General features: G+C 41.1%; 1 pseudogene; it reads left to right on the plus strand.

Moving 5' to 3' along the window:
• Positions 1 to 483: 483 nt before the first annotated feature.
• LOC118837295 overlaps positions 484 to 20,260 on the plus strand; it is a 55,963-nt pseudogene continuing 36,186 nt past the window's right edge.

Consider the following 20,260-nt stretch of genomic DNA (forward strand, 5'->3'; position numbering starts at 1 on the left):
ATAAGGTGAGAGCCTAGCTAAGCGGAGGAGAGGGGGTGTGGGAGGCTGGGCTCACAGGGCTGGCCGGCAGCACCCCTCACCCCCTCCCAGCCCCTACCCGGGCCCCTGTCCCTGCCTTCAGGACTGCATCAGACAGAACAACAGCTGGGGCCCAAACATAGTAGGATTTGGGGGATCACAAAACCAACCAAGTTTTCAGTTTGGTGTAACTGTGACTTAATGTCACAGAAATTATAAAGCAGCTGTCCTCAGATGTGATGATGCCCCTCTGAGGTGGGGAAGAGACTTCTGAATTCCCTATGGGTCTGACAGCAGAGCTGGGCCTCCCCTGACCATTTCCATCCCCCACTGAGATTATGGGAGCTGTGAGCTGTAGTCCAGACCTGGGACCCACCTCGATGTCCCAGTTCTACAGCCACTAGCTGGTGTCAAGTGCCCCCAGACCACACTGCCTTCCAGGGGACCAGGAGCTGGGGAGTGACTATGCGGCTTGGACTGTCAGTGGTGGTCCTCACTCTGAGCTGGATGCATCTTGCTGGCAGCAGCTGAGGGTTGAAAGGGAAGAGGCAGAGGCAGATTAGCACAGAGGGAAGTCAGGCCTGCGCCAAGGGCTGTGAGCTGTGCTTGGAGGTCAACAGTTGCCTTTGGTACTCCCCTAAACTCTTTATCCTGCTGGAGAGGAATGACATCCAGCAGGCTGGCATCTGCCTGCCATCCTGCCCGCCTGGATACTATGATGCCTGCAACCCTGATATGAGCAAGTGTATCAAATGCAAGACTGAGAACTGTGAGGCCTGCTTCAGCCACAATTTTTGCACAAAACCAAAGGAAGGCTTATACCTTCACAAGGGCCGCTGCTACCCAGCCTGTCCTGAGGGCTCCTCAGCGGCCAACAGTACCAGGGAATGCAGCAGTCCTGCACAATGTGCAATGAGTGAGTGGTCCCCGTGGGGGCCATGATCCAAGAAGAAGAAGCTCTGTGGTTTCCAGAGGGGTTCAGACGAACTGACCCATCTTGTACTACAGGCTCCCTCTGGAGACGGTTCAGTCTGTCCCAGCACTAAGGAAACCAGGAGGTGTACAGTGCAGAAGATTCCATGTCCTGATGGACAGAAGAGACGGAAGGATGGGCAGCATCGATGGGAGAATGCCAATGAGAACCTAAGCAGGAAAGAAAGCAAGGAAGCCCGCCCCGTGGTGGTCAATCTTCTGGTAATGGGTCTCTCTGCATTTAATCAGGGTTGATCATTGGCTAACAGAATACAGCCCATCATCAGTCTCATATTTAAGACCTTTCCATCTTGGTAGGACCTATCAGAGCTTATGCCCTGCTGGCATATTATTAAGAACTCGGGAACTCCTCCATGCCAACATGAGACATCAGAGTAGAGTATTTTTAGGGTTTTCAAAGAATCTGAGTATGCTAACATCTCGTTACCTTATAACTTTCCTAAACACAATTCAATCTTTATATGCCAGTGAACAAGACATTTTGGTATCTTCCTGTTCTTTGGAGTTATCATTATGAGCTTCAATTATTATAATACAACATTTAAAACCAAATATGATTATTTGAGCTTTCTAGTTGTTTGGATTGCAGATGAGCAGTGGTTTATTATATTTAAAAATTAGAAAGCACATAATAATTTAAAAGTATTTGTGGGGGGCAGGGCAATTGGGGTCAAGTGACTTGCCCAAAGTCACACAGCTAGAATGCGTCAAGTGTCTGAGGCCGGATTTGAACTCAGGTCCTCCTGACTCCAGGGCTGGTGCTCTACTGCGCCACCTAGCTGCCCCACACCCAGTTTAAAAGTATTTCACAAATATTTTCACTAGTTACTATCTGCGGTGAACATTCCCTGGAATATTTTTAAAGTTTGAGTGAAGGATCATTTTAGCTGAACAACAAAACATAAAATGTAAGAAATAGAGGTTAGTTATAATGAAATAGAATCTACAGCAAAGTTAATATGATACTTAATTGTATGAATAATAATTATCTTACTGTGTGATAATTCAGCATAAATGATAAACATTTCACGTGAATGACTGTAATTCTTTAAGACTTCAATGGGTGAATCAGTCATTTATGTGACTCTTGCTTGCCGTTTTTGCTCAATCAGTTATTAATCAAACCAAATGGAATCGCTTATGGATCCAAAAGGAGCCCTACCCAACCCAGTACCTTACCTACACACATACTCGTGCAACCATCACCAACACAACCACCTTTCCTTATCCCTTTCTTCAAAAATACATAGGGATTCACCTACCCTATGCCCTTAATTGATGTTAAGTTCCAATATTCTCCCCAAGATTCTCTCTTTCAAGATGCAATTGTGTCCTCCTGACCCTAAATAAGTATACAACCCTTTTAAGCCTTCCACCAGCTGCCTCCCTGAGTCACAGATTAGTTCCGGCATTAAGATCCCCCTCCTTCACCTGCCCCCAATGAGAAAAAAATAATAAGGACTCTCTGGGACTTAAAGATGGTTCTACCCAAGGTGGACCTCTTCCTGAAACTGACATCTGTTCTTAGGAATGTTCAGAATGGTTAATCTAGCAAAGATGGGCTCTATTAAAAGAACAACGCTATCTTTTCTGCTCTTCTAAAATGCCTAAGAAAAATTATTTATCACATGTACTTGGCTGTATAAGAAGCCACAAAACCTTTTTCAAAAGCCAACGTCCAGATTTATACCTTGGTTTGCCCCTTTTGTTGGTCATGTTCATTATTCAGATTTTATAACAGGAAACTGGTCACTTTTTGCTAACCTCCCAGAATAGTTTATTATTCTTTGCACTCTCTCCTTATCAACCATATTTTTGAAAGAATTCTTTCCCTTTAAATGGAAAATTATCTATTTTGAGATATCCAAAATAGAAACAAAAAGATTCTAGATGTCATTAATAAACTGCCAGAATTTCTTTGCTTCCAAATGATTAAAAAAAGAAACACATTTTTCCCCATTAGAACTCTGTCCCATGCATCTCTTCAAGAAGACGATGTTCTGTGGGCATATGAACAACTAAATGAAAGTTCTCAATCCTACTCATACATACTTTTTTTTAATCTATTGCTTAACTCTTATTTCCATTCTTTAAAAGAATTGTAATTTTGCCCTTTCAGCTAAAAGCTCCTCCTCCAATTCAGATTGCAGCCCTTTCATGTCATAGTAAATCATTTCCAGAATTGCTCTGGCCTAAGAAATTTATCATTCTCCATTGCCCTTTTCAAACTTAGTCCACGTATAAGTAGAAAGGAGTCAGATGTGAGAAATATTATAGAAGTAGAAATGGCAAGATTTAGCAGTGATTAGACATGTCTAGTGAGGGAGAGCGAGACAGTAGAGGATAATTCTAGGGTTACAAACCCTAGACTGGGAGAATGATAGTACCTTTAACAGAAATAAGGAAGTTTGGAAGAGTGAGTTAGGGAGAGAATGACAAGGAGTTCTATTTTGGACCTGGTGAGTTTGGAATGTCTCTGGGACATCCAGTTTGAAATGCCCATGAGGCAAATAGTGATACAGGACTGAAGCACAGAGGGGAGACTAGGGCCAGAGCCATACATCTGGGGCATCCACACCACAATGAAGCATTATTTGAGGACTGAATTAGAGATACAATCCTATGGACACATTGCTTTCATATATAGCAACCCCATGCTGCTACAGAGCATTCCATGGCATTTTATAGCCCTTTCTGGCTTGGGGTCTTGCTCTATGTCTGTAGGGAAAGAAATAGAGTAAATTAACTTTCACAGTCTCAGCTAGCCATATGACTTCCTTATTGAGTTCTTCACCATGGGCGATGGCTAGGTCAGTTTTATGATCTGCACTTTACAGATATGTTTTTCCTTACTAAGCAAGAACTTTTTTCCATTCCCACAGAGGGCATCAAGTTCACAGCTTGGAAATCTGCCTAGATAATTGATCTGTCAGTATCAGAAATATGCTTTGGTTTGCTGGAAATCTGCCATGGCTTATATTCTTCAGTCTTTATGTCTCACTACTGTATTTCTCAAATGAATGCATCAATCAACTGTTTATTGAGTACCCACTATGTGCCAAGAGCTATGGTAGCCAGTTTGATAGCAATCTTCCCCCAAATGAGAAGCCGGTAAGTCATATGGAAGGACAATACATATTCATAACAGAGAATAGAACCATAGTAAGGAGCCGCGCAGTAAAGTAAGCAGAGTGTTAGAGTCAGGAGACCTGGTTTTGAATCTCCTTTCCAACACTCATTGTCTACAAGTACTTTATTAAAGTATGATCAAATATGAGAAACAAATGATAGATGAAACATGGTTTAGATAAGAGGGTCATGTGACCTGAAGTTATTAAAGAAAAGAAGGGTTGTGTTCAGTCATGTCTGAGTCTTGATGACATCATTTGGGGTTTTCTTGGCAAAGATACTGGACTGGTTTGCCATTCACTTCTAGTAAGCCTCTAAGGTTAGATTTGAACTCGGATCGTCCTGACTCCAGGCCTTGCACTCAATCCACTGCATCACCTAGCTGCCCATAAGCTGGACCTTAGAGGATCAGTACAATTTGCATAGGCAAAGGAAGAATGTTCCATGATGGAATAACATTGGTAAAGTCACAAAGTCAGGAACTGGCAACATTCTTTCGAGCATGGGAGAGGTTTGGATGCGGGAGGAGAAAACTGGCGTTGGCCTGACTAAAATCAAGGATTTTTGACCTGACCATGTGATTCTCCTATTTGACCCAACTCCAGTGGCTTTCTACTGCTCCTAAAATCAAATATAAACTACTATCTTTAGGTTTTTAAATCCTATGCAGTATGGACCCAGGCTTTCTTTCCAGACTCACTAGACATTTTTCATTTTGATGTCTAAGACATAACCAAACTGACCTTCTCTCTGTTCCTCATTCACGAACCCCCAGTGGCCATATCTGTGTCCTTGAACTGGCCATCCCCTAAGACTAGAATGCACCCCTTCCTTATTTCTACCTCTTAGAATCACTCTCTCCCTTTAAGATTCAGCTCAAGTTTGATATTTTGCCAGATGCCTTTCCTGATCTTCCCAACTGCTACGGTTTTCTTTCCCAAACTACCTTGTATTTGTATCTTTTGTGTATGTTTGCATTAATTGACTTCATATTTATGATATATATATGTATTTCTATAATAAGTATATATTTATATGTATGTATAGTATATGTATTTATATGTAAATTATTTATATAATGTATATTTGTTTATATATGTACAGTGAATACGAGTGCTGAGCCTGGGGCCAGGAAGCGACCTGAGTTCAAATCCAGCCTCAGACACTTACTATATGACCCTGGACAAGTCACTCAACCTCCTTCTGCCTCAGTTTCCTCAACCATAAAGATAATAACAGTGCCTACCTTGAAGGGGTTTTATGAGGATTAGATAATATTTGTAAAGTGCTTAGCCCAACGCCTGGTACATAGTAGGCATTCTATAAATGCTAGCCTTACCTCCTCAGTTAGTTTCTCCCCCATTAGAGTATAAGCTATTTCACTCTTTATATCCCTAGTACCCACCACAGTGACTAAAATAGAATAGGTGCTTAATAAAGCTTGTTGTTTGATCTGTTTTGGATTATTCTCAGTTGTTCAGTCATTTTTTTCAGTTGTATCCAACTCTTCCTGATCCCACTTGGGATTTTCTTGGCACAAATAGTGAAGTGGTTTGCCATTTCCTTCTCTAACTCGTTTTTCAAGTGAAGAAACTGAAACAAACATGCTAAAGTGACTTGCCCAGGATCACACAGCTAGTCTCTGGGGCCAGATTTGAACTCAAGAAGACTCATCTTCCTGAGTCTAGGGCCAGCACTCTATCTAATGAGCCTTCTAACTGCCCCATTTTGTACTGTAACCCTATCTAAATATTTCATTTCCATTTTCTGCATGTGTCTGGATTATGAGATTCTGAAAAGCATCCATAGTGTGAAGTGGATGCCCATTGATGGGGGAATGGTTGAACAAATTGTGGTATAAGAATGTAATGGAATATTATGATACCACAAGAAATGGTAACCATGAAGAATTTAGAAAAATTTGGGAAGACTAGTATGAACTGATGCAAAGAAAAATAAGCATAACTCAAAGAAAAATGTATACAATGACCACAATAATATAAAGGAAAACAACAATGAAAGACTTCCAATCTTTGATCAATTCAATGACCTGTCATGGCTTCAGAAACTCAATAGGGAAGGATACCTCCCACCCATCAGCAAAGAGATGAAGGACAACAGATGTGGAATGAAGCATACATTTTCAGATCTGACCAATACGTTATTTGTTCTGTTTATCTTATTTTATCTGCTTTTCTTATTGTAGCAAAGAAGAATTCTTTGGGTGAGGTCACTGGGAAGTGACTGTGATCTTTAAAAAAAAAAAGAAAAAAAATCATCCAAAAAATATGTTTAAGTATTCATAATAAATACCTCTGGGTGACTGGGAACAAGTAGCTCTTGAAACCATGTAGAAAGATTGCATGTGTCCTATAGTTTCTGAAATGTCAAATGAAATGTGAGCAATTTGGTCCCTTTAACCACCTCAATTCAGGATCTAGGAGATTTTTTTAATCAAAATGTTATGGATTCTTTAATGTAATTTTCCAGAGCTATGGGTTTTGCTACTGGACTGTTGACCTATAGAGGGTGTGATCATTCTAGTTCTTGTGTGCCTTTCCTTCTTGAAGAGGACCAATGACATCATGAGGGTGATGTCTTGACTTGCATGTGAATTGGATTTAAGTGAGTGAGGCAGAGCTGTGCAAAGTTGTAAGCCTCATCCTCTCCTTCACAGTCATCAAAATCCAATGGCAAGACAAAAGTCAAGACAACAGGATGCAATGGATGACCTTGGCCTTTTAAATTTAGGTCTTTCCCAGGCTTCAGTTTGTCTAAGGCAATAAATGTATACCTTGCAACTGTGTGAATGGGGTCAAGTATCAATTAAACTAATCAGTTCTTATCCGGGATTGATTTTTATTTCTGGAAAAAATTGTTTGTCACCAGAGAACTTTGTTACACAAGGGCTATTAGGAATGATTTTTTTCCCCAAGATATAGCCGTCCAAGTACTTAGTTGTAAGTGTTATCTCATCTTCAGATTGCAAAGGCAGCATGCCAGCCAAGGATGGGTGAGGGGAAGGGCAGGGAATAAGGGAGGATGATGTTCTAGATTCAGAGCAGAAGACAGCTCTGAGCTTTGACCTTTGTCTCCATGAATCAGGTGCATAGTCATAGCTGTCATATTTTCCAGTTCACTCTAAGAGGCTGTCCTTGAATACTGCTGGATCTTTTATTTTCACCAGCTGGAACTTCTGGGCCACCCATCATGCATTTCAGTTCAAATTACACCTGTAAAATATTTTTATATGTTTTTCTTCATGTGTGGTTCCACCTCCCCTGCAAAATCCCTAATTAGAAAGCAGTCTTCTTTCTCCCTTCATTAAATTGATTATCTGTTTTTATTTAATTTTATTTTATTTATGTATATATATATGTATGTATGTATATTTGTGGGTTGTTGTTGGGGGTACTGTTTTATTTTGTTTCACTTTGTCAGTATCATGGAGGGGAGGGGAATCTGAACTTGAAATAAAAAGACCCAGGTTCAAATCACGTCTCTAACACTTAATAGCTGTTAAGCTGTTCCCATGCACTCTACAATTCACCAGTCCAATGGCCAAGCCTGCAGTGATGGAAAGGTATATCAAAAAGTCCATAAATCTGTTCTATTTTTTAATTCCTCAAAGGAATAGCTAAACAAGTTGTACTATATGATTATAAGGGAATATTACTGTGCTGTAAGAAATAAGAAGTAAGCTCATTTCAGAAAGACCTGGAAAGACTTACCTGAACTGACACAAAGTGAATCAAGCAGAACCAGAAGAATACTGTACACAGTAACAGCAATATTGTGCAATGATCAACTGCAAATGACTTAGCTCTTCTCAGCAATACAATGATCCAAGATAATTCCCAAGGACTCATGATGAAAAATGCTATTCACCTCCAAAGAAAGAACCGATGGAGTCTGAATGTAGATTAAAGCATACTATTTTTCACTTTTTTATGTTTTTTTTTCCTTTGGGTTGATGTCTTCTTTCATACCATGACTAAAATGAAAATATGTTTTGTGATATTGCACATGTATAACATATCAAACTGCTTATCCTCTCAGGGAGGGGGGAGATGAGGGAGGGAGAAAATTCAGGATTCAAAAATAAATTGTTAATGAATGTTAGAACTTGGCTTTACATTTAATTGGGGGGAAATAGATATTATTTTTTTTAAAAAAATTCTTTTGGTAACAAAATTACAGTTGAAAGTTCTTAGAGAATAATTTATGTATAAAGAAATAATTAATTCATATACTATGATCATAAAGAAAAAAATTCTCCAGAGTCTGCATTGAGGTGGCTAAAGCCACCAAATTGCTTAAATTTCATTTGACAAGTTTCAGAAGTCATAGGACACACATAATCTTTCTACAGAATTTCAAAAGATAATTCTTCCCAACTACCCAACAGGTGCCAATTTATTATGAATATATTTTTAAAAAAATTTTTGGATGATCTTTTCTTTTTTTAAGATCTCAGTGACTTCCTAGTGACCCATAGAACCCATCCTTATTATAATATGTATAATAAGCAGAACAAAGACACATTGGCCACATCTTGGGTTCTCTGAGCCTCAGTTTCTTCTCACGTAAGACGAGAGCAATAAGAACAGCAATAAGTATACCTCAGGGACGTTGTCAAGACTAAATGAAGTCACTCGTGTAATGTGATCAGTAATGATAAAGAACTTTCTAAATATGAACTATTATAATTTAGTCTCCCTCACTAGGGTTTTCAACCCTGTTCTTGCTTTACATGTCACCTCTTCACCAGTTCACATAACTTGCCCTTCCTTGTGAAGGGTTCCCACTCACTTTTCTCAGTTTGTTCTACAGGCTCAGGCCACCAGACCAATATTTCCTATTTTGAACCCAAAAGGCTTGGAAATACAATGACTTCAGACCACTAGTCATGCTCCCAGTCCCCTGCCACCATCGCTGAAGAAAGAAGTCACTATGGAGAAGGGGCTCGCCTTTCTCACTATCAATAAAACTAACTGTTGACCAACTGTCACCAACAAGGTAGGTGAGTCCAAGAGGTCTGAGGGTAGCAGTACCATCCAGACTACCAGTCTACAGCCATAGAAGCCATCGTTCTGGAAAGCAGCCTCCATGGATATGGTAACCACTTCTGTGGGTAATAATAATTATATATATATATATATATATATATATATATATAGTGCCAATTTGCCAGGTACTTTATTATCTCATTTGATCCTTATAACAGCCCTCAGAGGTAGGTGCTATTATCACCCCCCACACACACTTTATAGATGAGGAAACTGAGGCAATCAGAGGTGAAGTGACTTGCCAAGGATAACTTGCCACATAGATAGTAAGCATCTGTGGCCAAATTCAAATCCAGGTCTTCCTGACTCCAAGTCCATTGTTCTATCCACTGCACCACCTAGCACTGACTTGGCAGTGCACCCTAAGTACCATGAGCCCTGTCTAGACCTCCCCTATGTATTATCCTCTTATTAAAATGTGAGCACCTTGAGAACAGAGTTATCGTAATTTTTTACTTGTATCCCCAGCACTTAGCACAGCTCTTAGCCCACAGTATGCACTTAATAAATGCTTTTCATTCATCCATTCATGCTACGTGAAAGGCTCTGAAGATGCAAAGACAAAAAAAAATTCCTCCCTCATGGGGTTGTTGTTCAGACATTTTTAAGTCATATCCAACTATTCATGATCCCATTTGGGGCTCTCTTGGCAAAGATACTGGAATGGTTTCCCATTTCCTTCTCCAGCTGATTTTATAGATGAGGAACCTGAGGAAAACAGGGTTAAGTGACTTGCCTAGGACACAGCTAGTGTCTAATGCCAGATTTGAACTCAGTAAGATGAGTCTTCCTGATTCCAACCCCAGCGCTCTCTCTACTACACCACCTCCTCATGGGATAGAGAATGCTATAATGTTCCTATTCAGGTACATGTCCTTCTAGCTCTAAGACTCGGTGGCTACATTTCTTAGTAAAACAATCCTGGTCTATTTTCAAGAAGATTGGGTGTTGATATGTAACATCCATGTAAAAATAAATATGCATCGTCAATTAATAGCATCGTTTTAAGAAATGTGTTCTTCATGGTATGCTAGTAGACCATAAAGAAATACAAAAGAAATAAATGTGGTCCCGATTACAGACACACGGTATCTGTAAGGACTGACTTGGATAGACTTGACTCCTCTCATCAGTACAAAGCTCAAAGACAGCTCCAAAAGACTCATGATGGAAAAAGCTATGCACATCCAGAGAAAGAATTGTGGAGTCTGAATGCAGATTGAGGCAAACTATTTGCTCTCTTTTTTTCTCCTTTTCTGGCTTCATTTCTCCTTTCTCATGATTCATTCCATTGGTTATAATTCTTCTTTACAACTGGACTATTCTGTAAATAAGTTCAATGTGAAGGTAAATGTAGAACCTACATTGGATTACATGCCGTCTTGGTGGGGAGTGAAGAGGAGAGGGAGGGAGAGAAAATTTGGAACCCAAAAACCTGTGGAACTGAATGTTTTAAACTAAAAATTTTTTTTAAAGAAATTTATTTAAAAAAAAGAAAGAAAGAAATGTGGTCCTTTCCTGAAAGGTATTTACTTTCCTATGGTAAGGATTCAGGAAAGTAAAAAAATCACATGAGAATATAAGTATTAATTAATAAGAAACAAAAGGGAATTGTGTCCAGTGACATTATCTCTGACCATCACTATCGGATAGCCTAGGAGTCAACTTAATCTGAAGCAACCTGCGGGCAGGGTGCTCAGATTAAATCTAGCTTAGATTGAATCTGGCCCACGTGTCAGACAAGCATCACAAATGGTGAGATTTCTTACGACTCTACCCAATATGGCAAATCTTTAATAAACTTTGTTTTTCTCATTAGCTGTAAGAAGGCTTGAGTCGAATTCATTCGAGCAGGACCTGGAGTGTCAGTATTTTGGGGTCCCCTAAACTCCTAACCTCAACATATGGTTCCCTAAACCTCATCATTTTGATTTTGGTTCCCTGAGACTGGGAAAAACTGCTAATCTCAAGTTCTTCTCCAGCCAAGACTGGAAGTTAGAGTTATACTGTCACCAAAAAGGAAAATGGATAGAAGTTTCCTACATGATGGCCTTCATTGAGCTCTCTTGGAACCCCGTTGTGTGGGGTAAGAACACCCGCCAGCAATTAATTAAAAAAAAAAGTCAGAGGTCTCTCAAATTTAGAAACAGAAAAACTTCTTTATTACAATCCCACTGGAAAGGGCAAGGGTGGTCCCCACTGATAGACAAATGGTAGGGAGAGGCAGGGCCCAGAGGGCAGAATTTAGCTTTATATTCTAATGTATACAACCCCACCACCACCACCACCACCACTGGCCTTTTACTCTCATTGGTGGAGTCCAGGCTCACAATTTTGCAGAAATCCACTACCCCGATACAATTTAGCCAATGCCAAACTCTTAAAAACACTTTTTTCCTTATTTGGAGAGGACACGGTTCAGGTGATTTTTGCAACTCTAAACTTAGGCCTAGCTGTCAATCAGAAGTCCTGAGCCATGCCAAAAGGTCCCCACCCCCATTCATTCCACTCAACTCACAGAAAGGCCGAGATCCAGATTCCATGAGAGGGCTTCACCATCCCGCTCACTGTCCTCAGAAAAGATTGTAAGTGGTGGCGGAGCCAAGACGGCCACTGAAAAGCAGGGACTAGTGTGAGCTCCCCGCCGAGTCCGTCCAAAAACCTATAAAAAAATGGCTCTGAACCAATTCTAGAACTGCAGAACCCACAAAAGAGCAGAGGGAAGCAGGGCTCCATCCCAGGACAGCCTGGATGGTCTCTGGGTGAGGTCTACCCTGCACGGAGCTAGGAGCAGAGTGGAGCAGAGCCCAGCATTGGCTGCGCGGACCAACCAGACCAGGAGCCGGGTGAAGTGTGCCCTAGTGCCCTGAATCATTGACCTGCAGCAGTTACCAGACTTCTCAACCCACAAACACCAAAAGACAACAGAGAAGGTTAGTGGGAAAAGCTGTGGGAGTGGAAGGAGTACATGGTTTGGCTACAGCCCCGGGGGCAGAAGAGGTGGGGCAGCTACAGAACTACAGCTGCAGTTGCTTCCAGCCCCAGGCCCACCTGATGGGAGGAATTAAGTGGCAGATCAGAGCAGGAGTGCACAGCCTGCTGAAGATCTAAGTCCAGTCCGGGTTGGGGCTTCTTGGGGAAGGAGCAGTGCTGGTGTGGCAGAGCTGGCACATCCCCCCAAGCATGGAACATAGAACTCTTTAGTCTACAAGCTGTCATACCCCACTGAAAAACTCAAGGGTCAAGTTAGTTGGCTGGGAATATGGCCAGGCAGCGAAAACACGCCCAGATTCAGTCACAGTCTTTGGAATCTTACTTTGGTGACAAAGAAGACCAAAACATACAGAAAGAAGAAGTCAACAAAGTCAAAGAGCCTACATCAAAAGCCTCCAAGAAAAACCTTAACTGGTCTCAGGCCATGGAAGAGCTCAAAAAGGATTTGGAAAAGCAAGTTAGAGAAGTAGAGGAAAAATTGGGAAAAGAAACGAGAAGGATGCAAGAAAATCATGAAAAACAAGTCAATGACTTGCTAAAGGAGACCCAAAAAAATGCTGAAAAATACACTGAAGAAAATAACACCTTAAAAAATAGACTAACTCAAATGACAAAAGAGCTCCAAAAAGCCAATGAGGAGAAGAATGCCTTGAAAGGCAGAATTAGCCAAATGGAAAAGGAGGTCCAAAAGGCCACTGAAGAAAATACTACCTTCAAAATTAGATTGGAGCAAGTGGAAGCTAGTGACTTGATGAGAAATCAAGATATTCTAAAACAGAACCAAAGGAATGAAAAAGTGGAAGACAATGTGAAATATCTCATTGGAAAAACCACTGACCTGGAAAATAGATCCAGGAGAGATAATTTAAAAATTATTGGACTACCTGAAAGCCATGATCAAAAAAAGAGCCTAGATATCATCTTTCAAGAAATTATCAAGGAGAACTGCCCTGATATTCTAGAGCCACAGGGCAAAATAGAAATTGAAAGAATCCACCGATCACCTCCTCAAATGGATCCCAAAAAAGAAATCTCCTAGGAATATTGTCATCAAATTCCAGAGCTCTCAGATCAAGGAGAAAATACTGCAAGCAGCCAGAAAGAAACAATTTGAGTATTGTGGAAACCCAATCAGAATAACCCAAGATCTGGCAGCTTCTACATTAAGAGATCGAAGGGCTTGGAATATGATATTCTGGAGGTCAATGGAGCTAGGATTAAAACCTAGAATCACCTACCCAGCAAAACTGAGTATCATGCTCCAAGGCAAAATATGGATTTTCAATAAAATAGAGGACTTTCAAGCTTTCTCAGTGAAAAGACCAGAACTGAATAGAAAATATGATTTTCAAACACAAGAATCAAGAGAAGCATGAAGAGGTAATCAAGAAAAAGAAATTGCAAGGGACTTACTAAAGTTGAACTGTTTTGTTTACATTCCTACGTGGAAAGATGATGTGTATGATTCATGAGACCTCAGTATTAGGGTAGCTGAAGGGAATATGCATATAGATATATATATATGTATATATGTATATGTATGTATATATATGTATATGTGAGTGTATATATATGTATGTATATATGTATGTGTATATATATAGAGAGAGAGAGAGTGGGCACAGGGTGAGTTGAAGATGAAGGGAAGATATCTAAAAGAAATAAAATCAACTTAAGGGATGAGAGAGGAATATATTGAGAGAGGGAGATAGGGAGAGATAGAATGGGGTAAATTATCTCACATAAAAGTGGCAAGAAAAAGCAGTTCTGTAGGAAGAGAAGAGAAGGCAGGTGAAGGGGAATGAGTGAATCTTGCTCTCATCAGATTTGACCTGAGGAGGGAATACCATACATACTCAATTGGGTAACTTACCCCACAGGAAAAAAGGAGGAAGAAGAAGATAAAAAAGGGGGGGATGACAGAAAGGAGGGTAGATGGGGGTGGAGGTAATCAAAAACAAACACTTTCAAAAGGGGACAGGGTCAAGGGAGAAAGGGGGATAGGTTCGGAAGGAGCAAAATATAGTGAGTCTTTCACAATATGAGTATTGTAGAAGGGTTATACATAATGATACGCAAGTGGCCTATGTTGAATTGCTTGACTTCTTAGGGAGGGGGTGGGAAGGAAAGAGGGGAGAGGATATGGAACTCAAAGTTTTAAAAACAGACATTCAAAAACAAAAAAAATAAGTTTTTGCATGCAACTAGAAAATAAGATACACAGGCAATGGGGCATAGAAATTTATCTTGCCCTACAAGAAAGGAAGGGAAAAGGGGATGGAAGGGGAGTGGGGTGACAGAAGGGAGGGCTGACTGGGGAACAGGGCAACGAGAACATACACCATCTTGGAGTGGGGGAGGAGGGTAGAAATGAGGAGAAAATTTGTAATTCAAACTCTTGTGAAAATCAGTGCTGAAAACTAAATATATTAAATAAAAAAAAAATGAGAAAAGATTGCAAGATGCCTGTAGCTAGAGCCACCCCACAAAGGGGCAATGGGAGTCAACAGGACATTTTGGATGACCCCCTTCTTATGGCCCCCAGGGCTTCAGCCCCAGCCCCTCCTCCTGCTCCCCAACCTTCCCCCAGCCTCCTTTTATCCCATGCCACCCCATCCTTGGCCACCCCCTCTTTCCTCTGGTTTCCCTTCCCTTTTCCTCTAGCCCAACCCCCCTCTTTTCCTGCTTCTTTCACTGTCCATGTCTCCTACCCTGCAGCTCTGGCACCTCCCCCTGCCAGGCAGCCACTACTCAGGCTCTGGCCTCAGGGCCTGCCCCTACTCCAGACCCTACAGTATCTACCATTTACCCAGTGGTGAGATTCAGACGGTTCACACCAGTTTGGCAACCCAATTTTATGTTGAGTTTGGCCAGTCAGTTGTTAAAATGGCACTTGTAATCAAGGTTCTCTCTAAGTTGGGAGCCTGGGCAGCCGCCCAGTGTGGAAAACACAAATTTACATTCCTTATTCTTTTTTTAACATTCATCTGTGCAACAGTATTTTCTAAGCGCCTGTAGTGATGTTCATTCCATCCATTCGTGAAAAAAATTGACAGAACTATGCTTGTAATATTTATTTATTCATTTCTTAAAACTCATTATACCTTTGATGAAATACTACATTTTAATTCCCTCATTCTTGTTACTTCAGTAAACAAACATATAATGTAGAGAGAAAAAGTGCCAAACAACCAGGGGGTGACAAGCTGTCTTTTGTTTCTGCTTTGTGTTACACCCAAAATTCCCCCAAGATATTATGAGTGCGCTGGTGTTCCCTGATTGGTGAAACCAATAGGAAGCTGGAACACAATGAACCAACAGAAATATAGATTTCAAGGGATATCTTCTCTCCCATTTCAGAGGTCATGGAAGTAGAAGAAAAAAAGAGTTAGAATAGGTAGAATGAGTTTTGGTTCTGTGTATGTTCCAACATTGGCTGCTGTGGTTACGTGGCTGCTTTCACTGCATAAGGATACGTTTTTGTCGGGTATTATTTAATATTTTTCATTAATATTTCAAAACTCTTATAACATGATTTAGTTTTGTGTACCTCTTTTATTGTTCTTATTTGAATATTAAATGCATGAAATATTAAACTACCTTTCAGTATATCTTTCTGTATACTTAAAACGGTCATTAAAGCAGAGAACCAGTTGTTAATTTATTCGAATCCAGCCACTGGCCCTACCCCTGAGGCAACCGCTACTCAGATCTGGGCCTCAGGCCCCATGGCAGTTTCTGGGGTATCTCCTCCTCTGACCCCTTCCCCTCCTCGGATACCAGCTGATCTTTTCCCTTGCCAGCTGATCCCCTGACCTTGCAGTCCAATACAGATCAGCCAGCATTCCCCAGCCCCTCCCTCTCAAGAAGTGGGACTTCCTATCTCTCTCCCCAAGCTCTCATCCCCACGGCACCTTCAGGGCTTTTTTCTCTGAGGGAAGTGCCTGCCTCACTCAGTGAAACAATCAGAGGGCATGTTTCTTTCTCCGTTTCAGATCTCACTCAAGTTAAAGAGAAATTGGGGAGATACTCAGAAGACCCCACTAAGTTTACTGAAGGTTTTAGGGATCTATGCCTACAATTCAAGCTTTCTTGGGGTGATTTGCATATCCTCTTCTCTACCTATTGTACCACTGAGGAAAAGAGGAGAATCTGAGAACAAGCCTAAAAATTTGGGGATCATTTGGCTAGTGATGACCCCACAAAATATCCCCCAGGAACAGCTGTTGTTCCCACTAGTAACCCAAGATGAGATTATCGAAGGAGTGAGGATAGGAGAAAGAAAGACCATGTGATAATTTGCCTGTTGTTAGAAGGCCTAAGCACTGCATTTCAAAAGCAAATAAATTTTCAAAAAGTTAGGGAAATTACTCAGGGAGAAAAGAAAAGCCCTGCCCTTTTCCAAAATAGGTCAGTAGAAGCTATTAAAAGGTATACAAATTTGGATCCTGATTCTGTGGAAGGCGCAGCGATCCTCAGCATGTATTTCATTAATCAGTTATCCCAAGATATTAGGACAAAACTGCAGAAATTGGCAATGGAACCCCAAACACCTCAGGCCCAATTACTGGAGATGGCTTTTGGAGACTTTAACAACAGAGACCTAGTTGCAGCTGAGGAAAGAGAACACAGGAAAAGAGCTACAGACAGAGAACATACTCAATCCTTGGCTGCTGCCATGGCCAGGAAAAGGCCCAAGGAGCGCCCCTCCAGGGAGCCCCCTGGCCACTTGGGCAGTGGGGAAACCTACTTTCAATACCACAACGAGGGTCACTGGTCCAAGGAGTGCCCTGGCAGGGCACCCCCTCCCTGCCCCAGGAAGCCCCCAGGACCATGTCCAAGTTGTGACCAGGAGGGACATTGGAGGAAGGATTATCCCTGAGGATGGAAAGGTGGTGGAGCCACCCCCCAGTACCCTGTCTTCCAGTCAAGATTCAGAATGATGGGTGTAAGAAAGCAGGGGGAGGGGAGGAGTTTTGTTTCCAAAGAGTTGAAAGTATCCCCCTTCCTTCCCCTCCCCCCACCCAGCTTTAGGCCTCTGGTCAGTCAGATGACAGGTTAGACGCATGTTTAAATGAGCCATTTGAGGAGGGTGTGATGTAGACAGTCAGGGGTTTGCATCTGGCCAATGAAGAGCCTGGCAGGAGATTCGAGGTGAGGGTCAATAAAAGGACTGACATCCATCTGAGTCCTTTGTATTTTCTCCTGTACTCTGTTCAAGGGATGTGCCCATTTATTCAGGAGGAATAAATGTAAACTATAATTAAAATGTTCCTGGCTTCCCTACCAGTATTGTTTATTCCTAGACAACGTAAGTAGTTTCTAACAATGGGGGAGCCTGGGGCTTGGCAGCGCTCACTTTCTCCACTATTCTCACTGAGCCTTGAGCAAAATTCAAGGTAGAAGGTAAGGTTACCTACTTTATTATGCCCACATTCTCTGTTTTAACAATTACTCTGGCCCTACCTGCCCCTCACTGACCCATCGGGTCAAGGGCATTGAAGGGGAAATTAAGAGATGTCTCCAGACATACCCCCTCCCCTACCTCATTGAGGATCTGTTGGTTGAACACTCCTTCCTTATGCTCTCCTCTTGCCCTTATTGAGAAGGCACCTGATGCTGACATTGGGGAGCCAATTTTCTCTAGTTAAACCTCCCATCTCCGTTTTCCCTCTGTTTACCAGATCTCCCCTTGTTCCCCTGGAAGTGTGGGAGATAGTTGAGCCAATTGTTTGGGATCAGGGAATTCCTGGGAGAGCTACTTCTGCCACCCCAGCCACAGTTCACCTACAAGATCGTAAAGTGTTCCCCCATCTCCTTCAATAACCAATTAAGCCCAAGACTTGGGACTGCAACCATTAATTGCTACTGTGAACCTGGATGTTGGTTAAAGGAAACAACAGACTAGATAATAGAAAAATTTGTATTATTTATGTATTAATTCCCATAAGCATAGCTAACAGACATACATGTACGAGATTGATCCAGAGAATGTCTGACTGACTTGTACAGAAACATGAACAGGTTTTATATTCTTTTAGAACAATAACAATTCAGCATGTTACTCAAATTTATGATTCTCAGGTATGTTTAACCATAAGACAAGGATTTCCCTTAATTGAATAGAGTTGTAAAGGATGTTGACAAAAGTCAGTTGAAACTACAGCCCAGCATCTCTGTGTCTCATTACATTCCATAACATAGTATATACCTGTAGAATATTAAGCAAGGTGATCTCTCTCGGGGTTAGGGTCTCATCCTTTAATGACTAACAAGGGAAAGAATATCCTTAGGTCAGTCTAATCTGGCCTTGTTGACAGTGGTAAGGGTATTGCCTGAGCAAACTTTTAGAGAGAACAAAGAAGCCCAGGTCCTGGATCTTCATCCAGTTACTCATTAATTCAGGCACTGGATCTAGTTGAAATTAAAAATGATATAAAATGGTATAATATTTTCCATACTACTCAAAACCCTGACTCACTCCCTCTAGAGTGGGGCCCCAACCAAGCTAAAGCTTTTCAGACCGTGAAAACTAAATTGACCACCATTCCAGCATTAGCTTTACCTAATCTAGAAAAACCTTTCACTCTATACATTGATGAAAGGAGACGACAGGCTTTTTTTCCTCTCAGCTTCAGTAGACTCCTGTGTAAAATGAGAGGATTGACTGAGATACCTTCTGAAGTTTCTCCCAACTCTTAAATCTATGATCTTACAATGTGCAGTATAAACTGGGAACCAGACAGAAGGTGGGCGCTAAGCGGATGTGGATCATACAATGGTAAGACAGAAGAAGGCTTTTTGTTGTTTTGTTTTTAATATAAAAGTATTAATATTTAAGAGCCTTTGTTAGTAAAATTAAAAGTTTGCCCTAAACCTGTACCAATTCAACAGTAAAGAAACATTCTTCTTAGAACTTACAGATGGAGGGAGCATGGGGTAGATACCCCATTACTCCACATATATAAATAATTTCCCAGGAGCCTACAAAAAAACAAAATATACTGTTGAAAATTTTAAGCTTCTCCAGAAGGAAGGCAAAGAAGCATTCAGAATCACATAGGGTGGAGAAAGCTGTTTTGGAGAATTCATTTTGCTTGCTCAGAATCTTCTATATTGAGAGAAATCATTATTAAATAACCAATTATTGGGGAGATCTGAGGTTTTTTTCCCTTCCTAGCTTCCCATTCTCTACAGAGTCAAGTCAGCATTTGAAGGATATTGCTATTAATGAGATTAGATTAATTTTCTCCTCAGTCTTGTTCGGACCTCACCCAAGTGGGGTAGCCCATTGTGTTCTACTCAGGCTCAGATGGGTGGAAGGAAGTAGATCTTTTTCAATGCTTCTTAAACTGTGGGTCACAACAGAAGCACTGAAGGGGTCACAGATGGAAAAAGAAGCCTTGGAGATTGCCTAAGTCTGGAAGTGGTCTAGGGGCTAGAGTGATCAAAGTCACATCCCCCAGCTCCTCATTAGAATAGGTCAGCCTCATTATAATATTCATTCTTCTTATTAATTGTTAACCAACCAGAGTTGATTGCCACTCTCAGGAAATACTCACTCTTCTGAGGGCATATAAGCATTGACTGGATTTCATGAGGGGTCTTTGGCATTCAAGAGTGCCACTGACCCCTTTTATTAATTTTCCACTAGCATAATTAATAAAATGACTAATTACCCAGAAATTATGTCTCAGATGTTTTATACATCGCAACATGAAGGCACTGGGCTGGGAAGGAGGAGTAGGCATGTAAGTTCATAGGCACAAGGAATTCCCCAGTGGGGAAACTCCTTTTACCAATATAGGCCAGAACCTTTTCATATTAGAAAATGGCCTAAAGCAGTAGTGTCAAACTCAAATAGAAAGGAGGCTACTAATCATACAAAAGGTACATAAGGATCCCTATGGGTCACATATTGACAGTTTTAAAATGTAATGTTACCTGTGTTTTATTGAAATTTTATTTATGTTGTTAAATATTTCCCAATTACATTTTAATCTGGTTCAGTGCACTTGGCAGTGCTGTGGGGCCCAGTATTTGACACCACTGGCCTG

Source organism: Trichosurus vulpecula, chromosome 2, assembly GCF_011100635.1.
Source record: "Trichosurus vulpecula isolate mTriVul1 chromosome 2, mTriVul1.pri, whole genome shotgun sequence".
Lineage (NCBI taxonomy): Eukaryota > Metazoa > Chordata > Mammalia > Diprotodontia > Phalangeridae > Trichosurus > Trichosurus vulpecula.